The 15,517-nt window shown below is 47.7% G+C and overlaps 1 protein-coding gene across 8 annotated transcripts in view; it reads right to left on the reverse strand.

Moving 5' to 3' along the window:
* p120ctn (adherens junction protein p120) overlaps positions 1–15,517 on the reverse strand; it is a 153,597-nt gene that overhangs the window by 76,539 nt on the left and 61,541 nt on the right. The window contains exon 1 of one of the 8 annotated variants that reach the window (XM_045728665.2): positions 11,757–11,779. The exons of 5 other annotated variants lie outside the window; for them this stretch is intronic. The gene's annotated coding sequence lies outside the window, so the exon portion shown is untranslated. Of the gene's footprint in view, positions 1–926; positions 1,226–11,756; positions 11,780–15,517 lie in introns of those variants that run through there. 2 more of the 8 variants (XM_069319446.1, XM_045728664.2) reach the window with 2 other exon arrangements.

Consider the following 15,517-nt stretch of genomic DNA (forward strand, 5'->3'; position numbering starts at 1 on the left):
AGACGTCTGTTATCTACCCATTACTGATAACATCTCTCCACAGTCATTACAGGAAATGTTCAGTCCACATCACGTGACCACTACCGCACCTGACACCCAGGGGCCTCACAGCACATTGTAATGCACAAGCCAAACATACACACAAATTGTACCCAAAATGAAACTAAGTACCCAAATGAGCCACGAAGACATTAGAAAGAATTTTTTTCAGTGTCAGAGTAGTTAACAACTGGAATGCGGTGGTGTGGTGGAGGCTGACTCCATACAGTTGCAAATGTAGATATGATAGCGCCCAGTAGGCTCGGGAATATGTACACGAGTTGAGTGACAGTTGAGAGGCCGGACCAAAGAGCCAAAGCTCAACTCCCGCAAGCACAACTAGATGAGTGTACACACAAATGGCTTCATCGCGCAACGACCAATGCAACAGTTATAAACCCCCGCAAGATGAGCTATGTCTAATCCTTCACACAGTAACTTCCGGCAGTTACCACACGGGGAGGCAGTGGAAGTCAGCACAGTGGTTAAGTGGGCTGAGGGAGGATAAGGGAGGGATGAGGGAAGGAAAGGGAAGAGGGAGGGATGAGGGAGGGAAGGGAAGAGGGAGGGATGAGGGAGGGAGAGAGGGGAGGGAAGGGAAAGGGGAGGGAAGGGAAAGGGGAGGGAAGGGAAAGGGGAGGGAAGGGAAGGGAAAGGGGAGGGAAGGGAAGGGAAAGGGGAGGGAAGGGGGAGGGGAGGGAAGGGGGAGGGAGGGAAGGCAGGGGAGAAGGATGGGGGAGGGAGGGAAGGCAGGGGAGAAGGATGGGGGAGGGAGGGAAGGCAGGGGAGAAGGATGGGGGAGGGAGGGAAGGGAAGGGGGGGAGGGAGGGAAGAAAGGCGGGGGGGGAGAAGGCTGGGGGAGGGGGGGGGACTGCCGGAAAACATACCTTTGCCATGAGTCAAATTCCAGTCTGCGGCGCATGGTAAGGTACCAGAAAGAATTACAGCAATTCTTTCCTTGGTCAAAGGTTACATTTGGCTTTCTGTGAACGACGTCCCTCCAATTTGATGATGATATAATACAACAGTTGAAGCGTGGGCCTGGCGCCATGTTGGGTTGTGAAGGAGCAGCTAACGAAAGGGGGGAAACAATTACAGCAAATAAAAACCAAGGCATGAGAGCCGTCGAGGGATGGACCTTTTGGGTAGGGAAAGTGGTTAACTAGATTAGTGTTTTGTCCGTAATTTCAAGAACACATGACGAAGCACACATACACCACAGAGCCCATGACAGCACACACACTGTACTGCCCTCTCAACCCGCCTTCCGTTACTCACCCCAACGATAACGTGCACTACAATCTCTTATCATCGTCCAAATGCCTAACCATTTCCCCCTCCCTCTCTCCCACCACGCTCCCCCTCCCTCTCTCCCACCACGCTCCCCCTCCCTCTCTCCCACCACGCTCCCCCTCCCTCTCTCCCACCACGCTCCCCCTCCCTCTCTCCCACCACGCCCCCCCCCTCCCTCTCTCCCACCACGCCCCCCCCCTCCCTCTCTCCCACCACGCCCCCCCCCCTCCCTCTCTCCCACCACGCCCCCCCCTCCCTCTCTCCCACCACGCCCCCCCTCCCTCTCTCCCACCACGCCCCCCTCCCTCTCTCCCACCACGCTCCCCCTCCCTCTCTCCCACCACGCCCCCCCTCCCTCTCTCCCACCACGCTCCCCCTCCCTCTCTCCCACCACGCTCCCCCTCCCTCTCTCCCACCACGCTCCCCCTCCCTCTCTCCCACCACGCCCCCCCTCCCTCTCTCCCACCACGCTCCCCCTCCCTCTCTCCCACCACGCTCCCCTCCCTCTCTCCCACCACGCTCCCCCTCCCTCTCCCCTTTTCGTTAGTTGAGCGTGTTGCGTGCGTGTTTGTGTTTGACTCCCTTACATGCGTGATGTAGCCCTATCGCCATCAGTTGTACTGTAATTTATATCTGGGCCTCTGTATTGCTCACGCTTCCACTATTTCCTCTCCTGCTGCTTTCCATTTACTAACGACCCTGGCACTCAGGAATTTTATTCTACTGTCTCTCACGTATATGGGAATTCAGTTTTTATGTGACTCCTCCTTGTACAATCCCTTGACGTTGTTGACCTTCTCAATGTTTTAAGTACAGTATCTTTATGTCGTCACGCAGAGAAACACGAAGTTGAAACTAAGCTTCTTTAGCCTGGAGGGGCTTGGCTATAATAAGATACGCATAGCCAACTTCTTACGATGGGAAAATCAGAAGATGACTCTGTATTTTTGTTAGAATTAACAAAGCTGCCTGAGCAAGCTCTCACAAGTCAAGCCTGGCCCCGGGCCGGGCTTGGGGAGTGGAATTTCCCAAAACCCCCCTCTCTTCTGGTACAAAAGTCTTACGGGGTAAATAATGTCTTCAATGAAATTACTTTAAACTTGGTGTTCATCTACATCGTTGGCAGCGTCTCCGAATGCCTGATGAACTAGCCAAAACATGCGGTCTTAAAAGACAAATTGATTCCAATCTTCAATTGCCTTTGAGCATCTTGAGGCAACAAGATGGGTGGATGGATGCATGGAGCATTATTAGTAACTTACTGACTCGCCGCAGATGTAAATAGCTTTGTATAGAGACTGCTGTGGGCCACTTCTTGAACCACTTATAATGCATATGAACTGTGGCGTTTAGTTCCCATTAGCTCCTTTATTATAGGGTGCACAATAAATGACTATACTAAACAAAATTGGCAGTGTCGCATGCTCTCTTCACTCGTACATGATCATGTAACCTAGTGGGTGTTATGTTCTTTGTGTTCAATGTTCAACTATCAACTCAGGATATTTGAATTAACTTTGTTAGATCAATTTGAATGAAATATTTACACATTCAAACTAATTAGGAAGCATTAGCATTAACACTGGTTTACATATTAGGGAAGAGCAGTGTTTCTAACTCCATTAGCTTTTTAAGAACATAGCAACAAAGGTAACTGCAGAAGGCCTATTGGCCCATACGAGGCAGCTCCTATTTATAACCACCCAAAAATTGGTACCAATGCAAATATTTTGACTAAATGACATTGTCGAAGATATCACAGCTTACTGCAACTCTTCTCCTAGAGTTGTGGGATCGGCCTCACAGCATAGTTTCTCAGTCATACCCATCCCGTGGAGGTGGTGAAGAAGGTTACCGTGGCACATAACGGGTTCGAGCCCCGAGTTTATTGAGTTAAGCCAGTAACAATCGTGTGAAGCTAGTGACAGAACTTACGATTATTGTGTGCTTGATAAGATGCGGGCTCCATGCTGATACCACACATTCTATCCTTACCTTCTTTTGCTTGGTCGCTCTTTCATCCATATATCCCTTTATCGAAGATGAAGATTAAACCACCCAAAAGGTGGCACGGGCATGAATAGCCCGTAAGTGGTGGCCCTTTTGAGCCATTACCAGTATCAAGAGCTGATACTGGAGATCTGTGGAGGTGCAACTGCACCCTGCGTGACGGGAGATGTCTCCCGTGTCCCTTTATCCTCTCCTCCTGCCTTATATAATCCTCCTCCTCTCGCCTCCAATCTCCTCCTCCTCTGCCTGCCTCCACTCTTCTTCCCCTCCCCTTCTCCTCCCCTGCCCTTGCTATTTCTCTTCTTGCCCCGTTCCCCCGCCTCCTGAGCCTTCTCTGCCAGTGGCTACAGCCATAACAGTCACGCTCAACAATCACCCTAACATTACTACAACCACAAACATTTCCATTTCGGAAAAAAAGAGGCTCGCGCCATACTATTACCGGCGCGCTTACAATAAACACAAAAATTCACTATTTATAATAGTTACAATTACTGCCAAAATTAGACCTTGATTATGATTATCTGTAACATTGAATAAGTCATTTAGTCAAAATATTTGCATTGGTACCAATTTTTGGGTGGTTATAAATAGGAGCTGCCTCGTATGGGCCAATAGGCCTTCTGCAGTTACCTTTGTTGCTATGTTCTTAAAAAGCTAATGGAGTTAGAAACAGTATGTAAATATGTAAACCAGTGTTAATGCTAATGCTTCCTAATTAGTTTGAATGTGTAAATATTTCATTCATATTGATCTAACAAAGTTAATTCAAATATCCTGAGTTTGCTAAGTGTAGGTAGAAGTTGTAGGTGATGAAATTTAAATTTTGCCCCGAGGGGGGAGTTTATTGGGCAGCGCCACTCATCTTGTGAGTGGACATACCGCCATAGCAGAATGTACAACACTCCCCAATAGGAAAAAAACCCGCTGGTGATTGTAACCTTTCCACCGCCGTCCAATGGACGGGGGGGGGGGAAGAGATAGGGCATGATAAGCCAATCAAATTATGAAACTAGCTCACTGCATAGGTAAGTTACTTAGCATAGAAACTGTACTTGTGGTCATTGTCGAACCCAATGTTGATATTATAATAAAAATACATTAAACTGTAACTCGATCAAGACTAACTGTCTTAGCTAAATTAATTTTCGGGTTCAGTTGCAGAGTCCATTGTGTGGCTTAGTAACCATTTCCATTACCGCCCACAGGATGGGGCTGAGGTGCATAATAAAGAAACAAATTCCAGAGTGAGAGTCGCGAACGACCCCGACTGTACTACCCACACTAACTAATTAACTGGACCACACACTAGAAGGTGAAGGGACGACGACGTTTCGGTCCGTCCTGGACCACTCTCAAGTCGATTGTCACAATCGAACCGAACCGAAACCGGACCGAAACGTCGTCGTCCCTTCACCTTCTAGTGTGTGGTCTGGTCAACACTAACTAATTAGTTTAGAGCATATTTGCAAGTACACATCACACTTGCCATATTTGTTTATACTTTGTTTATATACCCACGATCAACACCAAATCACGATGACCACAATTTTTTTTCCTACCATATAATTTTCTATCACTTATGAGCAACAAATACATATATTTTGTGTATGAGCTGTGATATATTTAATTCTAGAGTGCAAGGGTTAATGCTACTTGCGAGTCTGATGTTTGAGGTGGAATGTGATCCAAGCCCCTGGAGCTCCTTCATCTCGGGCGGCCCACACACTTGTCCTGCTATTATTGTTGTATTTAATTAATGGCTTTTCTTCTCAAGTGTTTGGGCGACGTCTGGGAACCAGGATACCGTAAGATCCAGTTCTCAAGAATTATAAGATTTTCCTCGTTAAATAATGCGTGTATACGTGGGTTAGACATTAGAGCATGTCTAATACACTGCCTATCACAAGCATTAGAGCATGTTGACCGGGTACAAGTGACAGGATGAACAACCCAGCGGGTGTTCTTCCTATTGGGGAGTGTTGTACATGCTGCTATGGCGGTGTGTCCACTCACAGGATGAGTGGCGCTGCCCAATACTGTCACTATGGCGGTGTGTCCACTCACAGGATGAGTGGCGCTGCCCAATACTGTCACTATGGCGGTGTGTCCACTCACAAGATGAGTGGCGCTGCCCAATACTGTCACTATGGCGGTGTGTCCACTCACAAGATGAGTGGCGCTGCCCAATACTGTCACTATGGCGGTGTGTCCACTCACAAGATGAGTGGCGCTGCCCAATACTGTCACTATGGCGGTATGTCCACTCACAAGATGAGTGGCGCTGCCCAATACTGTCACTATGGCGGTATGTCCACTCACAAGATGAGTGGCGCTGCCCAATACTGTCACTATGGCGGTATGTCCACTCACAAGATGAGTGGCGCTGCCCAATAAACTCGCCCCTCGGGGCAAAATTTTTAAAAATTTGACCAGACCACACAACAGAAAATGAAGGGACGACGACGTTTCGGTCCGTCCTGGACCATTCTCAAGTCGAATATAATTCTCAAACATTAGAGCATGCTTGTGATGGGGTAATTGTGGGTTTAGAATATATTGCAAGATAACTGCCAACAACAAACTAATCCCAATTCCAGGTACGCGTGTAGGACAGCTTAGTGTGTTTAACGTTGCCTCAACCCCCTCTACCTCTTCACAATCTCCTCCCCACTTAAGACTACCTCCGCAAATATAACCTCTGCCTCTCGTGCTGCTATCCATTTACGGGCTATTCATGCCCGTGCCACCTGTTGGGTGGCTTAATCTTTATCTTTATCTGCTATCCATCACAATTCTATGTGACCGCTCCCCCCTCTCAGCCTCCACCACTCCCGGCCCGTATCACCTCTCCTCTCCTCTAGCCCACAACCACACCCCACCAGTATCTTCCCCGCCCCCATCACCTTTGTTCGGGAGACATCTCCCGTCACACAGGGTGCAGTCGCACCTCCACAGATCTCCAGTATCAGCTCTTGATACTGGTAATGGCTCAAAAGGGCCACCACTTACGGGCTATTCATGCCCGTGCCACCTCTTGGGTGGCTTAATCTTCATCAATCAATCAATCACCATGTGTTGTTGTTGTTTAAGATTCGCTACTTGGAACAAAAAGTTTTACGGGCTCACCATAGCCCATGCTACATGGACACTTCGTCCTGAATAGCTAAATCTTTAACAACAACAACAAAAAGTTCAAAGTAGCACGTCTACTGTGAGCCCACAGTAGACTTACCTGGCACAGGAGCGGAGCTGTAACTTTGTACACATCACGATTGATTTGATTGATAAAGATTAAGCCACCTAAAAGGTGGCACGGGCATGAATAGCCCGTAAGTGGAGGCCCTTTTGAGCCATTACCAGTATCAAGAGCTGATACTGGAGATCTGTGAAGGTGCGACTGCACCCTGCGTGACGGGAGATGTCTCCCGTGTGTACACGTCACCCTTAGGTCTTCCTTATATACCATATATATCAGGCCAGCCCCCACAGCCCCGCTCCTGTGCCAGGTAAGTCCACTACGGGCTCACCATAGCCCGTGCTACTTGGAACTATTGTTCAGAGTAGCTGAATCTAAAACAACAACAGTCGAATTCTGGGGAGGGACGGAATCATCAGGAGAAAGCACCAAGCCATTACGAGTAAATAACACTTGTAAGGGGGTCATGATAAGGATTTTGGATGGGACGGGGACAAGGAATGGTGCCTAACCATTTGGACGGTCGGGGATCGAACGCCGACCAGCAGGAGGCGAGACCGTCGTTCTACCGTTCAGCCCAAGTGGTTGGGTGAGGCAAAAGTGTGTGGAGTCTCTCTTCCTTATACACAAAACGTCTTGAGGTAGGCCACCAGACTAGTCCCAGAGCTAAGAGGCATGAGTTAGGAAGATTAAAGGAAGTCAAACTTATGATGACCAAACCAAACCAAATGACTGTAGCCTCTGTTTAACTCAACAGTAAAATGTGTACTTGGTTGTAACAACGATTCTTCGCTGCGGGGATCGTATTCCAGGGACCTGCCCGAATAGTGGCTGTACAAGAATGTAACAACTCTTGTATATATCTCAAAAAAAAAAAAAAAAAAAAAAAAAAAAAAAAAAAAAAAAAAAAAAAAAAAAAAAAAAAAAAAAAAGATGTAACGACGACGTTTCTGTCCGTCTTGGACCATTATCAAGTCGTGTGTGAATAACATATTGGAAGGACTCATTCAAAATCTTCAAGCTGAAATAATACGTTATAGGAGTCTGGACACTAATCAACTGACAGTTGTTGTTTTAGATACTCGGAACAAAAGTTCCAAGTAGCACGGGCTATGGTGAGCCCGTAGTGGACTTACTGGTACAGGAGCGGGGCTCAACTGACAGTTAAAGAGGCGGAGCAAAAAAGCTGAAGCTCAGCCTTTGCAAACAGTTAGGTGAGAACATCCGAAATGGCTAATTCACCTTCACACAGTCTCGTCTTTTAATATATATATATATATATATATATATATATATATATATATATATATATATATATATATATATATATATATATATATATATATATATACACTCACACAGGTCAAGCAAATACTTTTTTACATCAACCATCACTAAGCAAATTGAGGGTGTGAAAGTTGGGCCGCCTAAGACCCCCTCAACACAGTGCCTGGCATCGTGGAGTCACTGTACGGGTCACTATACCACCCAGTAGTGTATAGTAACCTCGCATCACCCCGACAGTGCCTGGTCACCCCATACACCCCTCTCACCCAACCATTGACGGCGTGCACTTACCCGTTCGTTGAGCACGCATGGTGCTCCCATCAAGCAGGGAACATTCGCGCCAAGTAACACGTACAGTCCTGCCTCCAGAAGGCAAGTGACAAAGCGCCTCCTCGTTGATACCTGGTTGGTTGATACCTGGTTGGTTGATACCTGGTTGGTTGATACCCAGCCCTTACAGTGTATCGCCTCGCTGCATGAGTCAATGTCTCACGATAAAACATTGTTGCATCGTGTTGATGAAGTGTTCTTTCAACACTCCCAATATTCACCCCCCTCCTAAAAAAAAAAAGGTCAAATCCAAACAAGGTTTTCTCCTTCCCTTGTTTGCCAAGCTACTGGTGACCCGGCAAGAAGTGCCAGCATGTATTCACTCCCCCTCCCTCTTCTCCTTTTCATTTATTACACGCGCGCACGCAAGTCTGCACATCTGCACACAAACGCACGCAAAATCCTGGATGCCAATTCAGGGTACATTCCAGTTAATCAACTTATCAGGAGTTTCAGCAACTCACTAAAGTTTTTCTGAGAACTAAGATACACCACAAATAATTTCAGAGTAAACTAATGTCGACACGGTATACCATAAATATCTTCTGTGAAAACACGAGAGCTTTGTATTCCAGTTACTCCATGAGAGAAGATAAACTCTTCCCCCTCCCCTCTTCCCTCATTCATTCCCTGTTTACCTCTTGTTCATTTCCAGCTCCTCTACGTACTTCCGCAGCCTGTGACTAGCATTCCCCCGGTGACTGCCTCAGAGAAAATACCAACACACACACACCCACCCACCCACCCACCCACACACACACACCTCGTATTGTGTTCAAGAGGGCACTTAATGTCCACCAACAGAGTACTTGATCAACCAGGCTCTGATACCTATATGGGACTGCGAGCAGCAGGCACCACAACCTGAGTGGTGAGATCAGATCAGTTAACCAGACCACACACTAGAAGGTGAAGGGACGACGACGACGTTTCGGTCCGTCCTGGACCATTCTGAAGTCGATGGTCCAGGACGGACCGAAGCGTCGCCGTCCCTTCACCTTCTAGTGTGTAGTCTGGTCAACTTACTTTAGCCACGTTATTGTGACTCATCGCCAGCATATAGATCAGATCACCTCTTATGGATTCTGGGAATTGTTTTATTCAAACAGGAGACAAGATTTGCCGCTGGAACAATAGCTGTAATGATATTGAAACAATAACACCAATGTCAATGGGTAAAGGCAGCGTCTGGGATGCTCTCGGTCGCAGGTTCGAATCCTCGCCACGGCCCTTGTAGATTTGTTCATTTGATGCATCACTCAATTGTGATTTCTGTGTAGTGTCAATGGGTACATTGGCGCCCCTTACAGTGTATCGCCGGCCTACACGACTAAAAATAATAAACCCATGCTTCATAAAGGCTCGCCATATATAAACAATTATTTCCATGATAAATAGCAAGTAATCATCAGTAAAAATTAACACTTGTCCCAGCTTAATTATACCAGGCGTCATTTATGTCGTGCACGTGTTAAATTATGACATTTATTGTATGAATTATTTTTACCCAGCCTATAATATTAATCACAGTTACGACAGTTACTTTACTGTTATCTTTAAACCTCAGTGCTCAAGGAAGGGGGGGGGGGTAGGTTATCATATTAGAGTAGGGGGGGTTTACCACACTGAAGAGGTGGAGGGGGTGTTACAATAGTGCACTAGACTGCCATACAGTGCTGATAGGGTTGAATCTCCCTGCATAAATTAAGGACATCGTTGTCAGCATTAAGTCACCGTTGCCAACTCAAGACAGTGCCTCATACTCCAGGCACTCGTCTGAGGCACTTATGGACAAGGAGGAGCACTAGAATGCCAATCAACACCAAGGTAAGCTATGGCCTCAGCACTCGGCACTCAAACAGGACAGTCTTCAGAGCTCGTCAAGTGGGACAATTGCACACAATAACCTTCCCAATGGCACCGTCCTTTGTATGAAGGGATTATTCGACTGGCACTCCAGATCCCAAGTAATAAGGATCGAGAGCTGACCAAGGAGTTTATGATCCGGTATTTCAGCAGTGAAACGAACAGGAAAACGGCAAGGGGGTAGGAGGACAAAGCAAGAGGAGAAAAGGACAAAGTGTGAGCAACTCGGACTATTTTACCTGTGCCTATAATCGAGAGTTAAGAGTGAAGATGTGGTGGTGGTGGTGACCATGGAAGGCGACCAGAGCCCTCATGCTATGTATTCATATGCAGGCGATGAGTCACAATAACGTGGCTAAAGTATGATAAAGTAAAGTCGATTGTGACTTGAGAATGGTCCAGGACGGACCGAAACGTCGTCGTCCCTTCACATTCTAGTGTGTGGTCTGGTCATCATGCTATGTATTGTACAAACACATCTCAGAAGACTTTACAAAAAGTCAACTTTCCAGCGGGTCCATCACTACATATTAGTAACTATTTGGTCCAAAGCACCAGTAAGTATCTTAGGAGGACGAACTGCAGACAACATTATGTTCAATTAAGAAAAGTTTCATCTGCACGACGGAAAACAAAAATTGAAACTAGAAATATATAAACACACAAACCATAAAGGAACCGAAAGAGCAGAGCTCAACCCCCGCAAGCACAACTAGGTGAACACAGAGGTTAAGATAACCTTAGAAACACACACACACACACACACACACACACACACACACACACACACACACACACACACACACACACACACACACACACTGGTTGATACCTGGTTGATGGGGTTCTGGGAGTTCTTCTACTCCCCAAGCCCGGCCAGAGGCCAGGCTTGACTTGTGAGAGTTTGGTCCACCAGGCTGTTGCTTGGAGCGGCCCGCAGGCCCACACCCACCACAGCCCGGGTGGTCCGGCACTCCTTGGAGGAATAAATCTAGTTTCCTCTTGAAAATGTCCGCGGTTGTTCCGGCAATACACTAAGGCGGGATAAGGTAAGGTAAGGTAAGGCGGGATCCAAGAGTCAATGCTCGATCCTGCAAGCACAAATAGGTGAGTACACACTAACAAGGCCGGCACCTCTTCCCTTGATCATGGCGCTTAATAAGACTATTTATTAAACAGTTTACGAGCTAGGAAACGTTGTAAGGTCGTTCTCGACCCAAGGTTGTTATTGTTATGAACGACCTCGTGCTGCTTCCCACCTCAAAGTGTTTAATAAATTTATTAAGTTTGTTATTTACACAAATTAAGGCGCCATGATTGAGGAAAGATGTACAAGTCTCTTGAGTGGTGAACACAAAGGCTTGAATCTTGGCTCTGGAAGCAATCATGTCGGAAGACGTTATGTTTAATAAACACAATAAAGTGACTCTCGCAGCTACAATAAAAATTACAGGCTGGATAAACAAAAATAGAGACTGCTCAGATCCCTCAGAATAGATTCACTTAGAGACAAGCAGGTGATATACATTATAGTCTTCATCTGGACTACATTAGAGGGTCTGGTTCAAAGTTTGCACACAAAGTCCATTTGAGACCAGGAGGTATGAAAGAATGTCCAACATAGTCTTATTGAAAAGCAACGGTGTAACAAGAAATCGTTACTTCTGTAAACGTGAGAACCGAAGACTTTACACCGCCTGCCCTCCACATATCAGGGAGATAACCAACTAACCTGTACAGTACGTGTTTGAGAACAATTGATACAGTTGACCAGACCACACACTAGAAGGTGAAGGGACGACGACGTTTCGGTCCGTCCTGGACCATTCTCAAGTCGATTCTATAATAAATTTATTTGTTGTATCACACACCAGAGTGTCACGTGATCACAACCGGGCCACGATGCCAACAGGGGATTGCAAGTAGCAATAATTTGACAAAAGTGAAGCACTAGACCAAGCCTGTAGTGACGCGGGCCACCCGGAACCACCACCACACGGTACAAGGATCACACTATCAGAGGCAGCAAGTGTTAAGCAATCACCTTTGCTTGCTCACTATCAGCATGATGCATCTGTCCTGTTCAACAGACGAGCACAGGCGACAGCTAATACAACTAAGATAATGTACATATATTGAATACTACGCCACGCATCTCTGCCTCCATAATAACTGTTATTATGGAGATCTTTGAAAGATCAGATCTTTCACATCTGTGCCAGATCATTCTACCTGCCAGGTATATATTGGTAAAACTTGTTTTATATATATTTTTTAGACAAGATCCTGTTCGAGGCAATTGACTGCTTTTGAATGCGTAGTTATATATTTTCTACAGATTTTAAGGCATTTATATTCGGGTTTTATTTTGTTTTCCTGGTTACCATTGCTGACACTGGCAGAGTTAAGAACAGGCTCTTGTTATCTGCCCACCATCACCTTGCTGGACGTGGCTTTACGTAGCACATCCATTAATAAATTTATTAAGTTTGTATTTACACAAATTTAGGCGCCATGATACCTTGAGGTGCTTCCTCAAGCTTCCTTCCAAATGATAGTTTAATAAATTAAACTACATTGAATTTATTTTACATTACTTTACCATTTTGTCATAGTTTACTTATATCGAACAAAATACCCGGTAACCACAATGGTGGGAACTCCTGTGTACTACTCACCCTCAAGACCTTGTATAGTTTATATTATTATTATTATTATTATTATTTTCTACCACAGACGTGGCCAGACATTTACAATGCTAACCAGCATATATACATTTTCTTCTGTCCTCCATGGACAGGGTTAGAGATGTGTTAAACTTGTATAGTCTGAGGCAACTATCCCCAGCGTGCGGCCGGCCGGCTCTCGCCACCAACACCACGCTAAATACACCACAGGATGCTCATTTTTTTTTAATGCAGCGCCCACCCGATTTATGGGTGGAGTCAGTGTAATGCATGATTCCGCCCACACACACACACACACACACACACACACACACACACACACACACACACACACACACACACACACACACACACCACCTGATAAAGAGAGGGGGGACGAGGGGGGAGACTGTAAAGGGGTGGGGGAAAGATGGCAGGGAGAGAGGAGCCGGGAAAGATGGGAGGGAGAGAGAGGAGCTGGGAAAGATGGGAGGGAGAGAGGAGCCGGGAAAGATGGGAGGGAGAGAGAGGAGCTGGGAAAGATGGGAGGGAGAGAGAGGAGCTGGGAAAGATGGGAGGGAGAGAGAGGAGCTGGGAAAGATGGGAGGGAGAGAGAGGAGCCGGGAAAGATGGGAGGGAGAGAGAGGAGCTGGGAAAGATGGGAGGGAGAGAGGAGCCGGGAAAGATGGGAGGGAGAGAGAGGAGCTGGGAAAGATGGGAGGGAGAGAGAGGAGCTGGGAAAGATGGGAGGGAGAGAGAGGAGCTGGGAAAGATGGGAGGGAGAGAGAGGAGCTGGGAAAGATGGGAGGGAGAGAGAGGAGCTGGGAAAGATGGCAGGGAGAGAGGAGCCGGGAAAGATGGGAGGGAGAGAGAGGAGCTGGGAAAGATGGGAGGGAGAGAGGAGCCGGGAAAGATGGGAGGGAGAGAGAGGAGCTGGGAAAGATGGGAGGGAGAGAGAGGAGCTGGGAAAGATGGGAGGGAGAGAGAGGAGCTGGGAAAGATGGGAGGGGGAGAGAGGAGCCGGGAAAGATGGGAGGGAGAGAGAGGAGCCGGGAAAGATGGGAGGGAGAGAGAGGAGCTGGGAAAGATGGGAGGGAGAGAGAGGAGCTGGGAAAGATGGGAGGGAGAGAGAGGAGCTGGGAAAGATGGGAGGGAGAGAGAGGAGCTGGGAAAGATGGGAGGGAGAGAGAGGAGCTGGGAAAGATGGGAGGGAGAGAGAGGAGCTGGGAAAGATGGCAGGGAGAGAGGAGCCGGGAAAGATGGGAGGGAGAGAGAGGAGCTGGGAAAGATGGGAGGGAGAGAGGAGCCGGGAAAGATGGGAGGGAGAGAGGAGCCGGGAAAGATGGGAGGGAGAGAGGAGCCGGGAAAGATGGGAGGGAGAGAGAGGAGCTGGGAAAGATGGGAGGGAGAGAGGAGCCGGGAAAGATGGGAGGGAGAGAGGAGCCGGGAAAGATGGGAGGGAGAGAGGAGCTGGGAAAGATGGGAGGGAGAGAGAGGAGCCGGGAAAGATGGGAGGGAGAGAGGAGCCGGGAAAGATGGGAGGGAGAGAGGAGCCGGGAAAGATGGGAGGGAGAGAGGAGCCGGGAAAGATGGGAGGGAGAGAGAGGAGCTGGGAAAGATGGGAGGGAGAGAGGAGCCGGGAAAGATGGGAGGGAGAGAGGAGCCGGGAAAGATGGGAGGGAGAGAGGAGCCGGGAAAGATGGGAGGGAGAGAGGAGCCGGGAAAAATGGGAGGGAGAGAGAGGAGCTGGGAAAGATGGGAGGGAGAGAGGAGCCGGGAAAGATGGGAGGGAGAGGAGCTGGGAAAGATGGCAGGGAGAGAGGAGCTGGGAAAGATGGGAGGGAGAGAGAGGAGCCGGGAAAGATGGGAGGGAGAGAGAGGAGCTGGGAAAGATGGGAGGGAGAGAGAGGAGCTGGGAAAGATGGGAGGGAGAGAGGAACCGGGAAAGATGGGAGGGAGGGACAGGGCGGAAGTGAACGAGGGAAGAGAATGAGTAATATGAGTTTAAAACCACAAAATCTCTAGGCCATTCATAACTAGTCATTATATAGAATTCCTGCAAAGAGCGCAGTAATATACTCACTCGCGCACCACTCTTAAAAAAACAAAAACTTCGCTGAGTCGCTGTCCGTCCGCCAGTGGGACAAAATATGGTATATACAGAAAGGATGCGAACGGGACAAAGACTGATGGAGCAACATTAACAAGGAAAATTTGTAGCCCGCCCTGTATATCCAATCAAACATCAGCGTAACATGAATATTGACCGACCCCCCCCCTCTCCCCAATACCTTCAATCGTATCCCTCACCCCCTCCCTCACCTTCCCCAACATGATATCCTTACAACACACACACACACACACACACACACACACACACACACACACACACACACACACACACACACACACACACACACACACACACACACACACGCGGTCGTGTATTTGCATCTGCTCTACCTTTACCCCCCCCCCCCTCTCCATGTTGATAGGGGGGGGGCAGAAGTGGGGGCGTGCTATCTTGCGCGAGAAATGGCTTATTATAAACATCTTTATTGACAATTAATTACAATTTTGCCTAATCTGAGGAATTCATTTAGGACCTCTACAGGACTGGAAGACTGCCAGAGAGTGGAGAGTGTGGGATGAATTAGAGTGTGAGTAGTAGAAACGAGATAGGAGAGGGTGGGACGGGAGGTAGAGGTGAGATAGGAGAGAGTGGGAAAGGGGATAACTAAATGGCATGACACAGATCTAGCCACTGCGGCAAGCATGAGGAAGAACTTGATGCTCATTGATGACGTGGATATCCTGTGGGGTGAGG

Source organism: Procambarus clarkii, chromosome 93 (assembly GCF_040958095.1).
Source record: "Procambarus clarkii isolate CNS0578487 chromosome 93, FALCON_Pclarkii_2.0, whole genome shotgun sequence".
NCBI classification, from domain to species: domain Eukaryota; kingdom Metazoa; phylum Arthropoda; class Malacostraca; order Decapoda; family Cambaridae; genus Procambarus; species Procambarus clarkii.